Here is a 14522-nt window from a genome sequence, read left to right as displayed (position 1 = left end):
GGGCTACTTTCCCTTATTAGGATGGAACTAATCCAAGAGATAAGGCCTTCTCCCATGAGAAGAGGAACCATCTCCCCTCCATCCAAGCTATATAAACCTCTCTTTTTCCCAAGCACAAGCTAGCTAGTAGTCCTAATTAAGTTCTAGCTGAAGTTTTGATGTTGGAGTAGTCAGCAAGCTACTCATAGTTTGTAGCTTTCTAGTTTGTGTTTAAGGAAGGATTGTGAGTTTGGTTTGGTGTGAAGACTAAACGGAAGAGCCTTGAGACTATCATTGTTGGGGATATCCATGAGATGCTAGTAGAAGTGTGTGGGAACCTGGATATGTTAGAGGAGAACAACAACGTCAAGACATCGGTTGTAACCTCTTCTTGAACTAATATAGATGCAACTATCGATTGATTTCCTACATGAGATGTCATCTCACATGTTTATGGCTTAATGTTCCTTGACCTGTTATGTAGGCTGAATTAAATTTGTATATTATCACGTTTATTGTTTGTTGTTGTTTACTTGTTTCAGGTGTTCGAAGGAAGGAAACGGAAGATAGCTGGAGTGACGAAGCAAGATCGTCACCAATCAGAATAGCGTACTAAGAGGTAGGCCCTCTTATTTGATTCTAGCTTAAGGAGATCTTCCATACATTGTTTGTTTGTGGCTAGACCCACTCTCTCAAGCTAGAGGAATAGTTTGTGTCCGTACTTAGAATTTACATGCACCACAAATTGGTGACTCCGCTTGGGAGCCAATCCTTTTGTTTGATTGTTTGTAAATTCATGGTTTTGTGAGAAATTTTCTAGTATCACCATTTTCCTTTAGTATTGTCTGCTTTGTCTGGTTTGTTGCTTTAGGTCTGAAATTTACAGTAGCAAGTCTGGTCTCAGCCTTAGAAAAAGTGTTATTTTTTCCTTGCATCGTCGTTCAGTGCGTTTATTTTCCTAACAGTCGCACCGATCAGTGCGAATTGCTTAGAAACAGTCGCATCGACCCCCTTCTGGCACTTGTTGTCAGTTAGGCAGTCGCGCCAATGCGTGTAGGTAAATATTAGGGTTTTCCCTAGATCTTGACCAATGTGTCTTGCTCTCTCTATTTCTGCCTCTAAGCTTGTTTAGGCTATTTTCTCCCTGACTGGAAAGATTCATTTGGTTTGGTTTATGTACTTGTTGATTTGCCTTATTTTTACTTGATTTCTTGAGTCCTTGGATGGTTGGTGGCCCTAGGACATCTAGGTTGTCATCCATTCAGCTGATTGTGAACTCAGTGAGTAAAGTGATTGGTGAATTTACTTCTTTCATTTCATTTGTAGTCCTCTTGTTTCTTTGATATCCATCACACAAGTTTGAAAGGTTCGTATGCTTAAGCGTCTCTTTTCCAGCATAGATCACATTGCTTCTCTTATTTTTGACAGAGTCATTGCGTCATTGGTTTAGAAGAAAATATCTTTTGTGTCTTTTCATTTGCTTGAGGATTGATTGTCTCGAAAACTTTTTCAGTTAAGTGTTTTATGAAAGATTCATTTTGTCAATTCATGAAAAGTACATAATTCTAGTTTGTTGCATTAATGTGTGACGTTAGTTAGCATCATTGACAACTAGAGTTGCCATTTCATTTGAAAAGAAAAAGGAATTCTCTTTACTTGTGAAAGGACTGCTTGAAGTGCACTTATTAGGAAAATAGGAATTGGAAAGAGTTTTTTCATTAGTTTATTTTCAAAATTAAATTAGTGAAAAAATCATTTTTCTTTCATTTGCTTGATTGGTTGCATTTTATTGTATTTTCTACCCTCTCTAGTGTAAGCAATTCATCGAATTGAAAGAGTCTTGTCTCATGTAGCTGCATATAGGATCTTTCAAGTCACATCACTAAGGCTTGAAAAATCGAGACATAATTCAAGATAAACTTTAAAATGACCTCAATTAACCTAAGGTGCATTTGAAACCTAACGATCACATCTAGAAGGTCTAGGCTAGAGACATGTTCCAGTGTCTTTAAACTTAGTAGTTGTCGTTAGCTTCGGCACTAGACAGCGCTAGTATGGACTTGTGCTCCCCGTACCATTGTGTATATAAATGGAAACCCCATTAGGTTGCAATCCTTTATCCATAGGAAGCTGAGTCTGTCGCCTTGTAAACGTGATACACTGAACACAACATTCAGGGAGATTGCTTGCTCATACTTCTCGGTTCACCGAGAGGTATTCTGCAGTTCACAGTTACCTAGTAATCCTTTTTACCTAGATCATCCTGAGTAGTCATTTGATCTTTTTGACTCATTAAACTTAAAATATCATCCGAGCACTTGTCCTTTCAAGCTCGTTTCAAATCGAAAGTGATAGAGTCATCTTTGTTTCTTTCTCGACTCTTAAAACATGAAAGAGCACCAGTTTGTTTATGCATCTTAAAAAATTGTTGCCCATGATCTCATAACATCCTTGTTAGTATTTTCTAGACCAAATCGTGAGTATTCCTTAAATTACATTTTAAAGCCTTGAAATTTATCTCTCTTTTCCTGTTATTTGAGACGAAGTCATCGTGGCTGAACCATCTGGTTCACCTAGTTCCTCTTCCTCTCCTCCATCTGAAAGACTGTCTGAGGAGCCATTTCCTGAATTACTGCAGTCACTTGATGACCAAGGTGTTGAACTTGGAATTGTTTTGAGCATTCAACCTTTTTCATCTCGTCCTCCACCTCCCTTAAATACTGGGTCACTTTCTGATATTGGCCTGGAATCTCCGGACAATCCTGTCCAGACTCTTGAGAGTTCATCGACTCTTGAAGGTTAGCTTGGACTGGTTGTTTATCCTCCTAATCCTTTATTCGATCCTATTGTGATATCACCGCAGTGTTTGTACAGTCCCTACGATCAGCCAAGTATTCCTTTGGAATTATCCCCTCAAACATCTTTGGTCGTTCATCGTCGCTTGTTTCCACCAATGGAATCCGAAGGCGAAATTCCAGTCTCCTCTCCAGGTCACTCGGAGGTCTCCACTCCACACATTGTCGAAGAAGAAGAATATCCTTTTCCACATGAAGGTTTCCCCTACATGGGAAGCATTCCCATCAGTGTTTATCGAGATTTTCCACCTAATTATGTGACTTTAGCACAGTTGGTCTCAAGTACACCTAGTGCCTCATCGCTTTATCATCACCCTGTTTGGGCATCTGGCGTTATTCCTACCACAAGTCCGTTTCTTCATAACCTGACCTCCCAACAGGTGGTGATTTCTGCAGTCACTTCAGTCCCAGTGCGACCCAACATTCTAAATCCTCTTATCTCGTCGGTTCAAGTAACCCGCCTGGTTCAACCGATGGTCTCGAGTCATGTCTCTCTCAGTTCGTCAATCCCTCCAGTAAGTGGACAAGTTGTGCCGCCTAGGGGGTAGAATCTGAATGTTTCTATGGTGTCAGGCACAACCAACGTGAGCGGCTCACAAACTCACATGGTTGGGATGAACCATCCTTTCTCTGGTGCTATTCAAAACACTGTTGGTCCTGCTGGATCAAGAAATGTCCAATACCAATAGGTTCAAAATCCCATTGGTCCGTCTTGGTCAAGCAATTTCCTGTATCAGCAGCCTTATGCGGCTCAAGTTTAGTACCAAACTCCTTATGTTCCATATGGTTCCAAAGGAATGGTTAATCCGCCTTACGTCCTTCACCCTGGAAAGTATGTACAGCCTAGTTCGTCCACCATTCCTAGTGGCTATGGCCAGATATAGTTCAAAAATTTTCAAGGTATCAATTCGGGACCTATTCAAGTACCCTTGCAGCAGTAAGGACAACCTCTATAGAAACAAGGGCAACCTTTGTGGCAGCAAGGTCCATCCATGCAGCAACAGGGGTAGGTGATGCCGCAGCAAGGACAACTACAACAGCCACAAGGTCAACCCTTGCAATAGTTGCAGCAAACCATGTAATCGCAAATGTAGTATGTTCAACAATCCTCCCAACCTATCTCTTCGAAAGGCCAACCTCTGCAGCCTCAGGGACAACCTTTATAGCCGCAAGGTCAACCCTTGCAGTAGTAGGGCCAACCCAGGCAGTAGCAACCCTTGTACTCATATCAACAGGGGCAACCCTTGCAAGGACAAGGCTAGGGTCAAGTCCTGCAGCAACAGGCCCAAAATCCTAATGCACAAGAGCAGCAAGTGAAAAATCCTTATTTCCAAGGGAAGCAGGTCTTAAATCCTTATGTCCAGGGGCAACAAGTTCAGAACCCATATGTCCAAGGATAGCAGGTGCAACATCCATATGTCCAAGGTCAACAGGCTCAATAGCCTTTTAACCCGTATGTTGCTTATCATCAACCTATGACTAGACAGTTTCAAGGATTTCAACGTAAAAATCCACCCTACAAGTAAGGTAACCTATAGTGGGGGAAAAATCAAATGCCCTATGGACAAAACCCCCCACTATGGGGACAAATTCCTTACCAGCAGGGATGGGCTCCTCCGGTTGGACCTGCTTATCGACCTCCAATGCCTTTTAATACTCAATTGTCATTCTTGGCTACACTAGAGTTTCCAGATGTGTCTCGACTCACGAATAATCCAATTATTCATTTGCCATAATGGCCTTCAGTCCCTTCCAAGATTCTGAGTGATTTTCTGAAGTTTGAAGGAAAAGCGAAAGAGGACCCTTAAGCCTACATGATGACATATCACCTCTGGTGCTCCTTGAATTCCTATGTTGATGATTCCATTCATCTTCGTCTTTTCCAACGAACTCTTATAAGTGTTGTAGCTAAGTGGTATATCGAGCTACCTCGAAATATATATCATGACTTTAACACTCTCACCATGGCCTTTCTCACACATTTCCAATTGCCGATTCACTATGAAACCAGCACCCACCTACTAACGTCACTCAAGCAAGACACTGTGACCCACATCTCTGATCATATCCATGAATGGAGGTGTAGGTGTCGCCTAATTAAGTTCGAGATTGTTGATCAGTTGTTGACCGAATGGTTCACCAAATCCTTTGTCAACAAAATTGTTGAGGACATAGTTATGGGAGGATGTGTCACCGAGGAACAAGTTATCACGTGTGCCCAGTATCTAGACCTTGTCTATTCATAGTCTGGCACGTTATATGACATGTTACCTGATGCACCCAGACCATCATCTGATCTGACATCATCTAAGTCTCCTGCTACACCTCCTATTGATGGAGTAATTGGTTCAGTGACACAGACCCCTGCAAAATCTTCTTCCAAACAGAAGTCGGTCTCCAACACTGCTTCCAATGAGTCTTCTCATAATCCACCTAGCCCTAGTAAAACCTCATAGGTCCACGTTGTTCATTCTACCACAATGGACAAATCCTCGAAAGGTAAGAAGAAAGGAAAAGGAAAGGGTAAATTCGATGCGCCAAAACAAGGTCCTCCTAAGTCGTCTGTTGGTGATGCTTCTCAACGGAAGCTTAATTATCTGTGCCTCATTTGTGAGGAGGATCATTATACTAAGGATTGTCCCAAATGATCCGAAGTTAGTCATTTTCTCAAAGGGACCCCAAATGTCTTAAAAGAGTCATTTTTGTCCCAGCAAACCCAAATGGTAGACTAGCCTCAATCGTCTGCTTCCTCAAGTTCACAAGTGTTCATGATGAGTACGCCCATCAATGTGGCTACTAGATCAAAAGATTATAAAACGCCTACCCTAACTGCAGGGAAAGCAAAAGAAGCTACCCCTTCTTCTTCTATCCCGTCAAGTTCTGATCCTCTTCATATAGAGCGACCTAACCCTGATTCTTTCGTTCGACCACCTTCTCAAGGTGTGCTACGAAAGTCCTCATACAATCCCAATGCTCACGCCACTCAACACTATAATATTGTTGAGGATTTGGCTCAGATGCCATCAGTTATGTCTGCTCTCGAGGTACTTCAAAGCTGCCCATCTCAGTGGAAATCATTACTATCGGCTATTGGGGGTATTGATCTTGTTGATTCAAGTCTTATATGTTTTGATCTAGAAAACCATGTTCCGCGTCTTCCTCATCAGATTGCCTTTCTCATTCAGGTAATCATCAATGAGAAAACCATTCATAGGATTGTCATTGATGAAGGTGCCTCTACCTGCATCATGTCAGTCACTTGTTGGAAGGAAATTGGTTCTCCTACTCTGAACCAGTCCCCTAACACTTTGGAAGCTTTCGACGGGCGCGATTCGCGACCATTCGGTGTCTTACCCAACCTTGCCATTACTTTGGAGGGCAAGACAGTACACGTTGAAGTAGAGATCATTGATGCTAATCTCAATTATAATCTTCTACTCGGACGGAGTTGGACCCATGCCATGCATGTTGTAGCCTCCTCCCTGTTCCGCGTGATTCATTTTCCCCATCAAGGGAAGATAGTCACAGTCGACCAACTGTCCTTCTTTGCCTCTTCCTCCTCAGATGGCAATGTTCCATATGTCAAGCACACCAGTGCTCCTTATGAGAGTGTGGGGGCAAGACTTTTTAAAGATCCTACTTTGATGGGAATTTTTCTGCTCCCACCTCCTCATGTTGCCTCTTTCAACATGATCTTAGTCAAATCTAACCCTTGGGTCATACCTTCACTAGATCTTGTTAACACATGGGGTGAGGTTATGCCACTAAGTTCAGCCGAAATCAATTATGTGAAAACATTTTCGGCCTCAAGTTCTGTATCCTCTAATCATCTTGTTTCGAGTTCATCTCTTGACAAGTTTTCTCAATCCCCATGGCTTAGTTCTGGCCCAACGATCATGTCTACGTGTCTTGAGAAGTTCTCTTCTCTGTTTCCTATTGACATGTTAGTTTCTCCTACCATTGTTAGGATCTTTCAACTGCGGGCACCTTTATCTCTTCATGGATTTAGGTTTTTTCTCCCTCCCCAATTTTTTACTGATTTCCCATTCTTGCAATGGGGTTTTCATCTGACTCGTAACCCTCCCTTGCCCAGGGGGCATGGGGGAAAAGCCTTATACGAGTTCTACTCTATTATTTAGTCGAGTCGATGCTTACTCGTCATGTCAACAGTAAAACTATGGTGTTCATCTGTGTTGATTGATTACTCAAGTCTGAGCATGGACTCTCTCAAAAAGTACTATGATTAGGCCATCTTGCATGGTTACTTTTGTACAATAGTGTGTCATTAATTTTTGTACAGTGTGGTTTGGTGTGTTATTTTGCAAGCAGCTTCTTTGCTTATTATGTTGTTGTCTGCTTTGCAGATGTCGGTGTCCCCTCAAGTCTATTTCGCTGATGGTGCTTGTCGTAGTACTCAAAATCTATCCAACAACTAATAACATCGTTGAGTATAGTGCGGTTATCGAATTATTGTCAAAAGCTATTTCTCTTGGCATCCGGAAATTGGTTTTCAACCTTGATTCATAGCTTTTTGTTCTTCAACTCAACGGGCAATATTCCATTAGAAACCCTCGGATATGGAGAATGTATCTACGTATTTGTCTACTGGAGAGAATTTTTTATTACATTACATATCATCATATTCCTCGACACATGAATACATTAACAAATGCATTAGCTAATTATGTGTTGGATAGACATTTGTGAAACATGTAACAACTCGAAAACAAAAACATTTGTACCATAGTAAGCAAAGAAGTACAACATATATATATTTATATATATGTGTGTGTGTGTGTGTGTGTCGGTAATGTTTGTCATACATCAAAACCTCAAAAAATAATATGTGTGTTTGAAATACATCGGTGGGTCGCAGGCCTTATACATTTGTGGCTCACGAGCCTCAAAAATATGGAATGCTAGACCTATTTACTAAACAAAATGATGCTTATGATAGCATGTAACTAATCGAACTACATGAGTCAGCAGTCGGCGGATATGATCTAACACCGCCACCGTATGCCTCTGGTACTTGTGTGGGACATCACCCATCCAAGCATACTCTGGGATCCCATGGGTCAAACCCTTGAGATTCTGAGCAATCTCCTCTTCGTTTTCGCTCCCCTTCTGATAAGGAGTGACATCAAACTGCCAAGCAACATGCCTAGCAATCGGGGACATCCTAGTAGGGCGTTTTGGTCCAACATCTACATTCATAAAATCAAAGCGTCATGAACACATATATTTCAAAAAATAGTAAAAAACATCAAAAAACTAAAATTGTTTTTTTTACCTCCATCATCAAAATCCTCCGCTTCTGGGAGCGGCATATTTGCATCTCCGCGAAAGTCGGTACCACAGTAAGGCCAATCCTCCACTACAATCAACTGTCATCGTAGCCACGAGAAAAAGGTGGGCTTGTAGGACATCTGTTGGCCCCCTATGACCTTGGGCATCAACTCACTCCAACAGACCATCTATGGGTCTCGAGGCATCGACGGATCTACCTCAGTCAGCTGGTATTGGAACAACGGAACTCGCTCCAGGAAGAAGGTCACTAGCACAGATCCAAAGAAAAATTGCTTCAGGTGTCCCACCTTAGCTTTTGATAGCTGGCACTTCATGTTGATTTTCATTGCTTCCGCCTAGTTAAAGATGGTGGGCATCGTGTAGTCAATAGCATACTGGAATTTTGACTTGTTGGTCTCATGCAGCGCTTGGGACCCAACCACTCTGTTGATGGTCAACAATAGCACTCTCAACACAAGATCCTGAATGGTCATGATCTTGATCTTGCCACTTTTGGATTTGAGAGATTCTGGGCAATGTTCGGCAAGTATCATAGTCACACTTGCCCCAATCGGCCTCGACCCATATAGGTTGACTGGTTCCCCTCTTCGGGACAATGCTGTGATGAAATAAATTTCTGAAGTCTCCAACTCCAGCTCTTGGTCACCAATGATGAAAATTTCCCGATTTATCTCCCAGAGACTAATCAGGTACCGTAGAAACTTAGGTTAGGACCATATAACTAGCGTAAGAAAGAATTTGAGGAGCCCATAGTTACTCAAAGCCTCCAAGCAATTTGGATCGGCTATTGCTTGAGTATCAATATCCTCATGCTCACGTTCTTTCCAGTCTACCATTTTTTCGCAATTTCTTCCTACAAAAACCATGTAATCAATTCAATGATCATCCTTGGCTAGAAAAATTTGGGATCACATGGCCGAATTGAGCAAGAAACATGTATATTTTTTACTCACGACGTCGGTGCGACTATTTTAAAAACAGTGGGGTCGACGATGCGGTTGGCAGTTTTAGCCACCCCTGATCGGCGCAACTCCATGTCCGGAAAGCGTGCCGACCGAGGGTGAATTATTTTTGCCAAAAGCTCCCCATGAAACCCAAAAAATGGATAAAAATAGGAAAAAACAGTATGAAAATGGAGCTTAAGGTCTTGGCTCTTACCTGCAACTAACGGCTCAGCGAATGACCTCCCAGATCTCCTACAATCTGCTCCAGAAGAATTAGGGCACAAGTGGGTAAAAATATCTTCACACAAAGGTAAAATGGTAAATGGTAAAAAATAATTACTTTTTCCCCATTTTATTCATTTTTTCATGAAATATTAGGGTTTTTGAGTATTTTTTACCTATTTTGCCTCAAAACTGGATAATGCCTTTACCTTTCTTGCGTAGTGACAGGTGATGGATTGTTGATGCTGGTATTGGAGTCATGTTTCAGCTCTTTTCTCAACTCGTAAATCTCAAATGAAAAGATCGTTGAGTCTTTTTCCCTTTTTGACTCGTAAAAGAGAATAAAATGGGGGGTTTCCTTTCAAACTCTTTTCCAACTCTTTAAACACGAAACGATTGTCAAGCTCTTGTCGTTTTTAACTCGTTAAAGGTTGCGCAACATCATGTGCCCAATATATGTTTACCCCTTTTTCAGGATGGGATGCACTATTTATGAAAAAGGTACTCCTTGACTGAAATGGTCAAGTGGTTCTCTCAAGTATCATTTTCTACCTTTTCAGGTTCGAGAGGCACAAATATATGAAAAGGTACCAACTGGAGTTTTCTTTTCTGTGTCTTTTTCAAACTCTCTAAACATGAAAAAGATATCGAGCTACACCTTTTTCATACCCGTTAAAATATTAAATGACATTGGATTCGTCGCCATGATGAATGTGAGCTTATCCTTCTTAGGGCTCGTTAAACTTACTAGGTCGGATTCATCCGAAGGATGGACTTACAATGCGAGCACATGCTATCCCCTTCAAGCTTGCGATCAAAAATAATTGGGGTACCTGCCAGAAATGGTGGGGGAAAATTGGAAATTTCATCAGTTGTGTCAGCAACTCACTCTTGAACATGACACTTTATGCTTCGTGTCGGGTTGGGATATCCTCCTCATCATTGACCTTCCTGGGTTGGGCCATTCATTTTTTCCTTCCATTTGATCTCTGCCACATCATCATGACCACCAATCCTATGGATCCAAAAGCTACCAAAATCCGGAGTCGTGTCACCAATATGTTCAAGAGTCAATCCCTCTGCAGTTACACTTACTCCTAATTCTCTGTATCATCTGAAACCATTTGCATCCCTTTGTCTCATGTCGATTATGTGGGATACATCATGGCCCTTCTTCAACACGTTTACTTCCTGTCGACTTCAGCTCATTATCCAAGAAGCTGGCCGAGAGACTCCCTTCCAGTACCTTAGAGCTTTCATGCCCTAATGGAAAGTTCTTCACACTCGATGACAAGTTCACATCATTGGCTTTCGATCGGGTGATTTCACGGGTGTTCGACATCAGTTCCTTTATTCACATTCCGTGAATTGTGCTTCTAGTACCTTGAGAGTCATTTTCATTATTGGTGGTTTCTCTCGTGCTTGTTAACGGTTCACATCATTGACTGGTAATCAAGCGACTTCCTAACATGTTCGACTTCAACACATTCATTCGCGTGTTAGGATTTGTACTTTGATCAGGTCATTTGGAGCCCAAGACCCTGGCCTAAGATTACACAAGTATAGGTTGCAAGGCAATGTGACATGGTCATGTTGATATACATGTCTCTTTCAAATGGATGGTTGTGACCATACCATGGGTTGTTATATGTGATCCTTCTCATTATTGAATGGTTGCAACCATACCTTGGTTTCATTATGATCCTTTCTGCTGGATGGATGCACCCATGCCTTGGATCCATTTACATGATCATTCTCTGGATGGTTGCGTCCATACCATGATTCATGTATCATTATTAAGATTTTTCAGTGATGTATATGTATCTATTCTTGCTTGCAGTTTTTTCGATGACGGACTTCGGTTCCCCGCTTCCACTTGTAAAGCATTTCACCCCTCACTCTAGCTCGGCCTTCACGCTTTAGGGGGCATCTGTTACATAACATTTTTTCATTGTCCCTGTACTCCCCGTATATGATCTTGGAGGACCTCTACAGTGTACCCGACATGATTTCCTATAATGAAGAAACTCCCATTGTGTCCCTCTTCATGAGCAGAACAATCCCCTTTTGTATCATTTCCCAAAAAACTTATGTTTATCCCAGTTTACAAGACCGGTGCTAATGACTTATGTCCTCCTCGCGCCGATATGCAGGGATTACAACTATCCCTAGCGCCGATCGGATTGACTGAGCCCTTTCTCAGTTGCGTCGATCCTCTTTTGGAAAGTTTGTTAAATATGGAGCCGAAGCTTCCAACTCTAGAATCTTCGTAACGGAAGTCTGGTAAATGGTTAGGCCGGATGGAGTCGAGGAGGTCAGTTTGGTCTCCTTTCCCCTATTAGGATGGAACTAATCCAAGAGATAAGGCCTTCTCCCATGAGAAGAGGAACCATCTCCCCTCCATTCAAGCTATATAAAACTCTCTTTTTCCCAAGCACAAGCTAGCTAGTAGTCCTAATTAAGTTCTGGCTGAAGTTTTGATGTTGGAGTAGTCAGCAAGCTACCCATAGTTTGTAGCTTTCTAGTTTGTGTTTAAGGGAGAATTGTGAGTTTTTTTTGGTGTGAAGACTAAAGGAAAGAGCTTGAGACTATCATTATTGGGGCTATCCATGAGATGCTAGCAGAAGTGTGTGGGAACTCGACTATGTGGGAGGAAAACAGCAACATCAAGACATCGGTTGTAACCTCTTCTTGAACTAATATAGATTCAACTATCGATTGATTTCCTACATGAGATGTCATCTCACATGTTTATGGCTTAATGTTTCTTGACCTGTTAAGTAGGCTAAATGAAATTTGTATGTTATCGTGTTTGTTGTTTATTGTTGTTTACTTGTTTCATGTGTTCGAAGGAAGGAAACGAAAGATAGCTGGAGCAAGGAAGTAAGATCGCCACCATGCGGAATAGCATACTAAGAGGTAGGCCCTCTTATTTAATTCTAGCTTAAGGAGATATTCCATAGATTGTTTGTTTGTGGCTAGACCTGCTCTCTCGGGCTAGAGGAATTGTTTGTGTCCGCACTTAGAATTTACCTGCACCACAGACCTCATCCAAAGAAGAGGAAGAGGACTTTGCGTTAGTCAGCAAAGGAAAAAATTCCAAAGGAAAATGTCCCAAGGTGAGGCTGATTCCAGCCAAGAGCGGAAGAAGAAATACTTGTCCAATATCAAGTGCTTTCACTATCATGAATTCAGGCACTATGCCACAAAGTGTCCTCACAAGAAGGCAAGAAAGAAGGAGCTTGTAGTAGCTGCCACAAGTGAAGATTTGGCTTCACAGTTCGAACTTGATTTCACCCTCATAACATGCATGGTTAGCAGCATGATGGGGAGTGTGTGGTATCTGGATAGTGGTGCCTCGTTCCACATGATGGGGAATAGATATTTCTTTAGTGACATGGAGGAGAAAGACCTCAAGCAAAACATTGAGTTTGGAAACGACGGAAGGTATAACACGATCGGTATTGGTACAATTACTTTTAATAGGGTGTTGAGCTCCCCTCTCAAGCTCAAAGATGTGTTGTTTTTTCCAGGTCTAAAGAAGAATCTCATCTTCGTAGTGGTGTTGGAAGACCGTGGTTATGATGTGATGTTCAGTAAAGGTAAATCTCTTTGAAGTCACATAGCCACAAGGTAGATGAAGAAGATGTGTGCTAGAATCAAGAACCTATATGCACTTGAGGTAGAAGATGCATGCAATTCCTTGAGGAGCAAGGCAAATGTTTGAGACATGGTAGTTGAGAGGGAGCATAATTTACCTCTCAAAATGGAGCCACAGAAGTAGTCTGAGGAAGTTGTGGAGAAACTACAAATGGAGAAGCAGAGAGGAGAGCGCATGGGGACATCCACTCAAGAAGAGACCTCCATTAGGGGGAAATTTCAAGCCAAGTGGGAAAAGGGATCTCATGCAACCATACCTCCAGATGTGAGGTGGGGCAATATGAAACCTTAGTCCAAGAGTTTCAGAATTTGGGAAGGGTCCATTGAGGTGTTTTTTGTCTCATGGATCATTACCTTGATATGACGACCCACAGTATTTAGTAGCTAGAGGATCAATGTCAGTCAAATACTGAGGAGTGCAGAGCAATGTTGACAGTAGAGCAAGAGGCTCAGTAGCAGAGTCAACAACATCACGGTTTTCCCAAGAAGTAGTTGCAGACACAGTTGATTCAATTTGTTTTCTTTTTTTGGACGCTTTTTAGTTGTATATGTTGCAATAGCAACAACAACAGAGAGAAGTGTTGCATGCAGTACATGGGTCCTAATTTAATTTTCCCTTGAATTAAATTTGGAGAAAATTGAAATTCCACATCACAACACAACTTGAATGAGTTAACTGAGTTGTTATCACTAAGTTAACTTTGTTAATTCGAGTTGAGGGCCTAACTTGAGTTGTGTACAGTGATTCCTAAATTTTAGGAGCCTAGGTTGAGTTTAATTTGAGTTATAATAATTTAATTCAGTTAAACTGACTTAAATTCAATTAAACTAGTTCCAACTGTTGGAGGAACTAGTAGGAGGTCTAGCAATGGGGTGCAACTTCAGTGTTCAACCAGTTAACTGATCAATCAACCTTAATTAACTCATGCATGCATTAAATTCAAGTTACCTAGTTGAGATTCGAGTTAAAGGGCAGTGTACTAGCATTTGTATAAATATCCAAATTGTACAGGTGGTGCATGCAGTCATATAAGGTGCCTACAGGGATTGCACAATTCTAATTGGGAATTTCCCTAATTAATAGGGGCCTAATTCCTTAAGGAACAGTGCAAGGAAATAGGGACTTGGAAAAGCTTGGATTTGGTTAAGTATTGACTAGAGCTTGTCTAGGAAGCAATGAGATAGATTATACTAGTGCAAAGGTTGCTCGGGCTTGAGCAAGCATTGTATTTCTTCTCTATTTTCTGACTAATGCAATACAAATAGGAAGGGGTTTTGACCAGTTGCTTTCCCCTTAGATAAGTCTTTGAGCATGTGTGATTGAATCTTGTCTCATGCTTATGTTTTTATTTCTCGATCATTTAATTGTTTCCGCTGATGAGTAGAGTAGATTCAAGTCTTTTGTTTTAGAAAATTAATTAAGCAGTTTGAATCTACAAGGAATTGCTAAAAATTCAAATGTATCGCATTTCAGTATTTTTGGAGCCTCTGTTTACTACCATGTCTCCAAAGAATCATGGAAGAAGCTGGAGTCAATAGCATAATTGGGGGT

The sequence above is a fragment of the Pinus tabuliformis genome, chromosome 3_2 (genome assembly GCF_031772625.1).
Source record: "Pinus tabuliformis cultivar Carrire ecotype Pingquan chromosome 3_2, CPIR1, whole genome shotgun sequence".
Lineage (NCBI taxonomy): Eukaryota > Viridiplantae > Streptophyta > Pinopsida > Pinales > Pinaceae > Pinus > Pinus tabuliformis.
The sequence above is the reverse complement of the archived record's forward strand: the minus strand, read 5'-3'. Positions refer to the sequence as shown.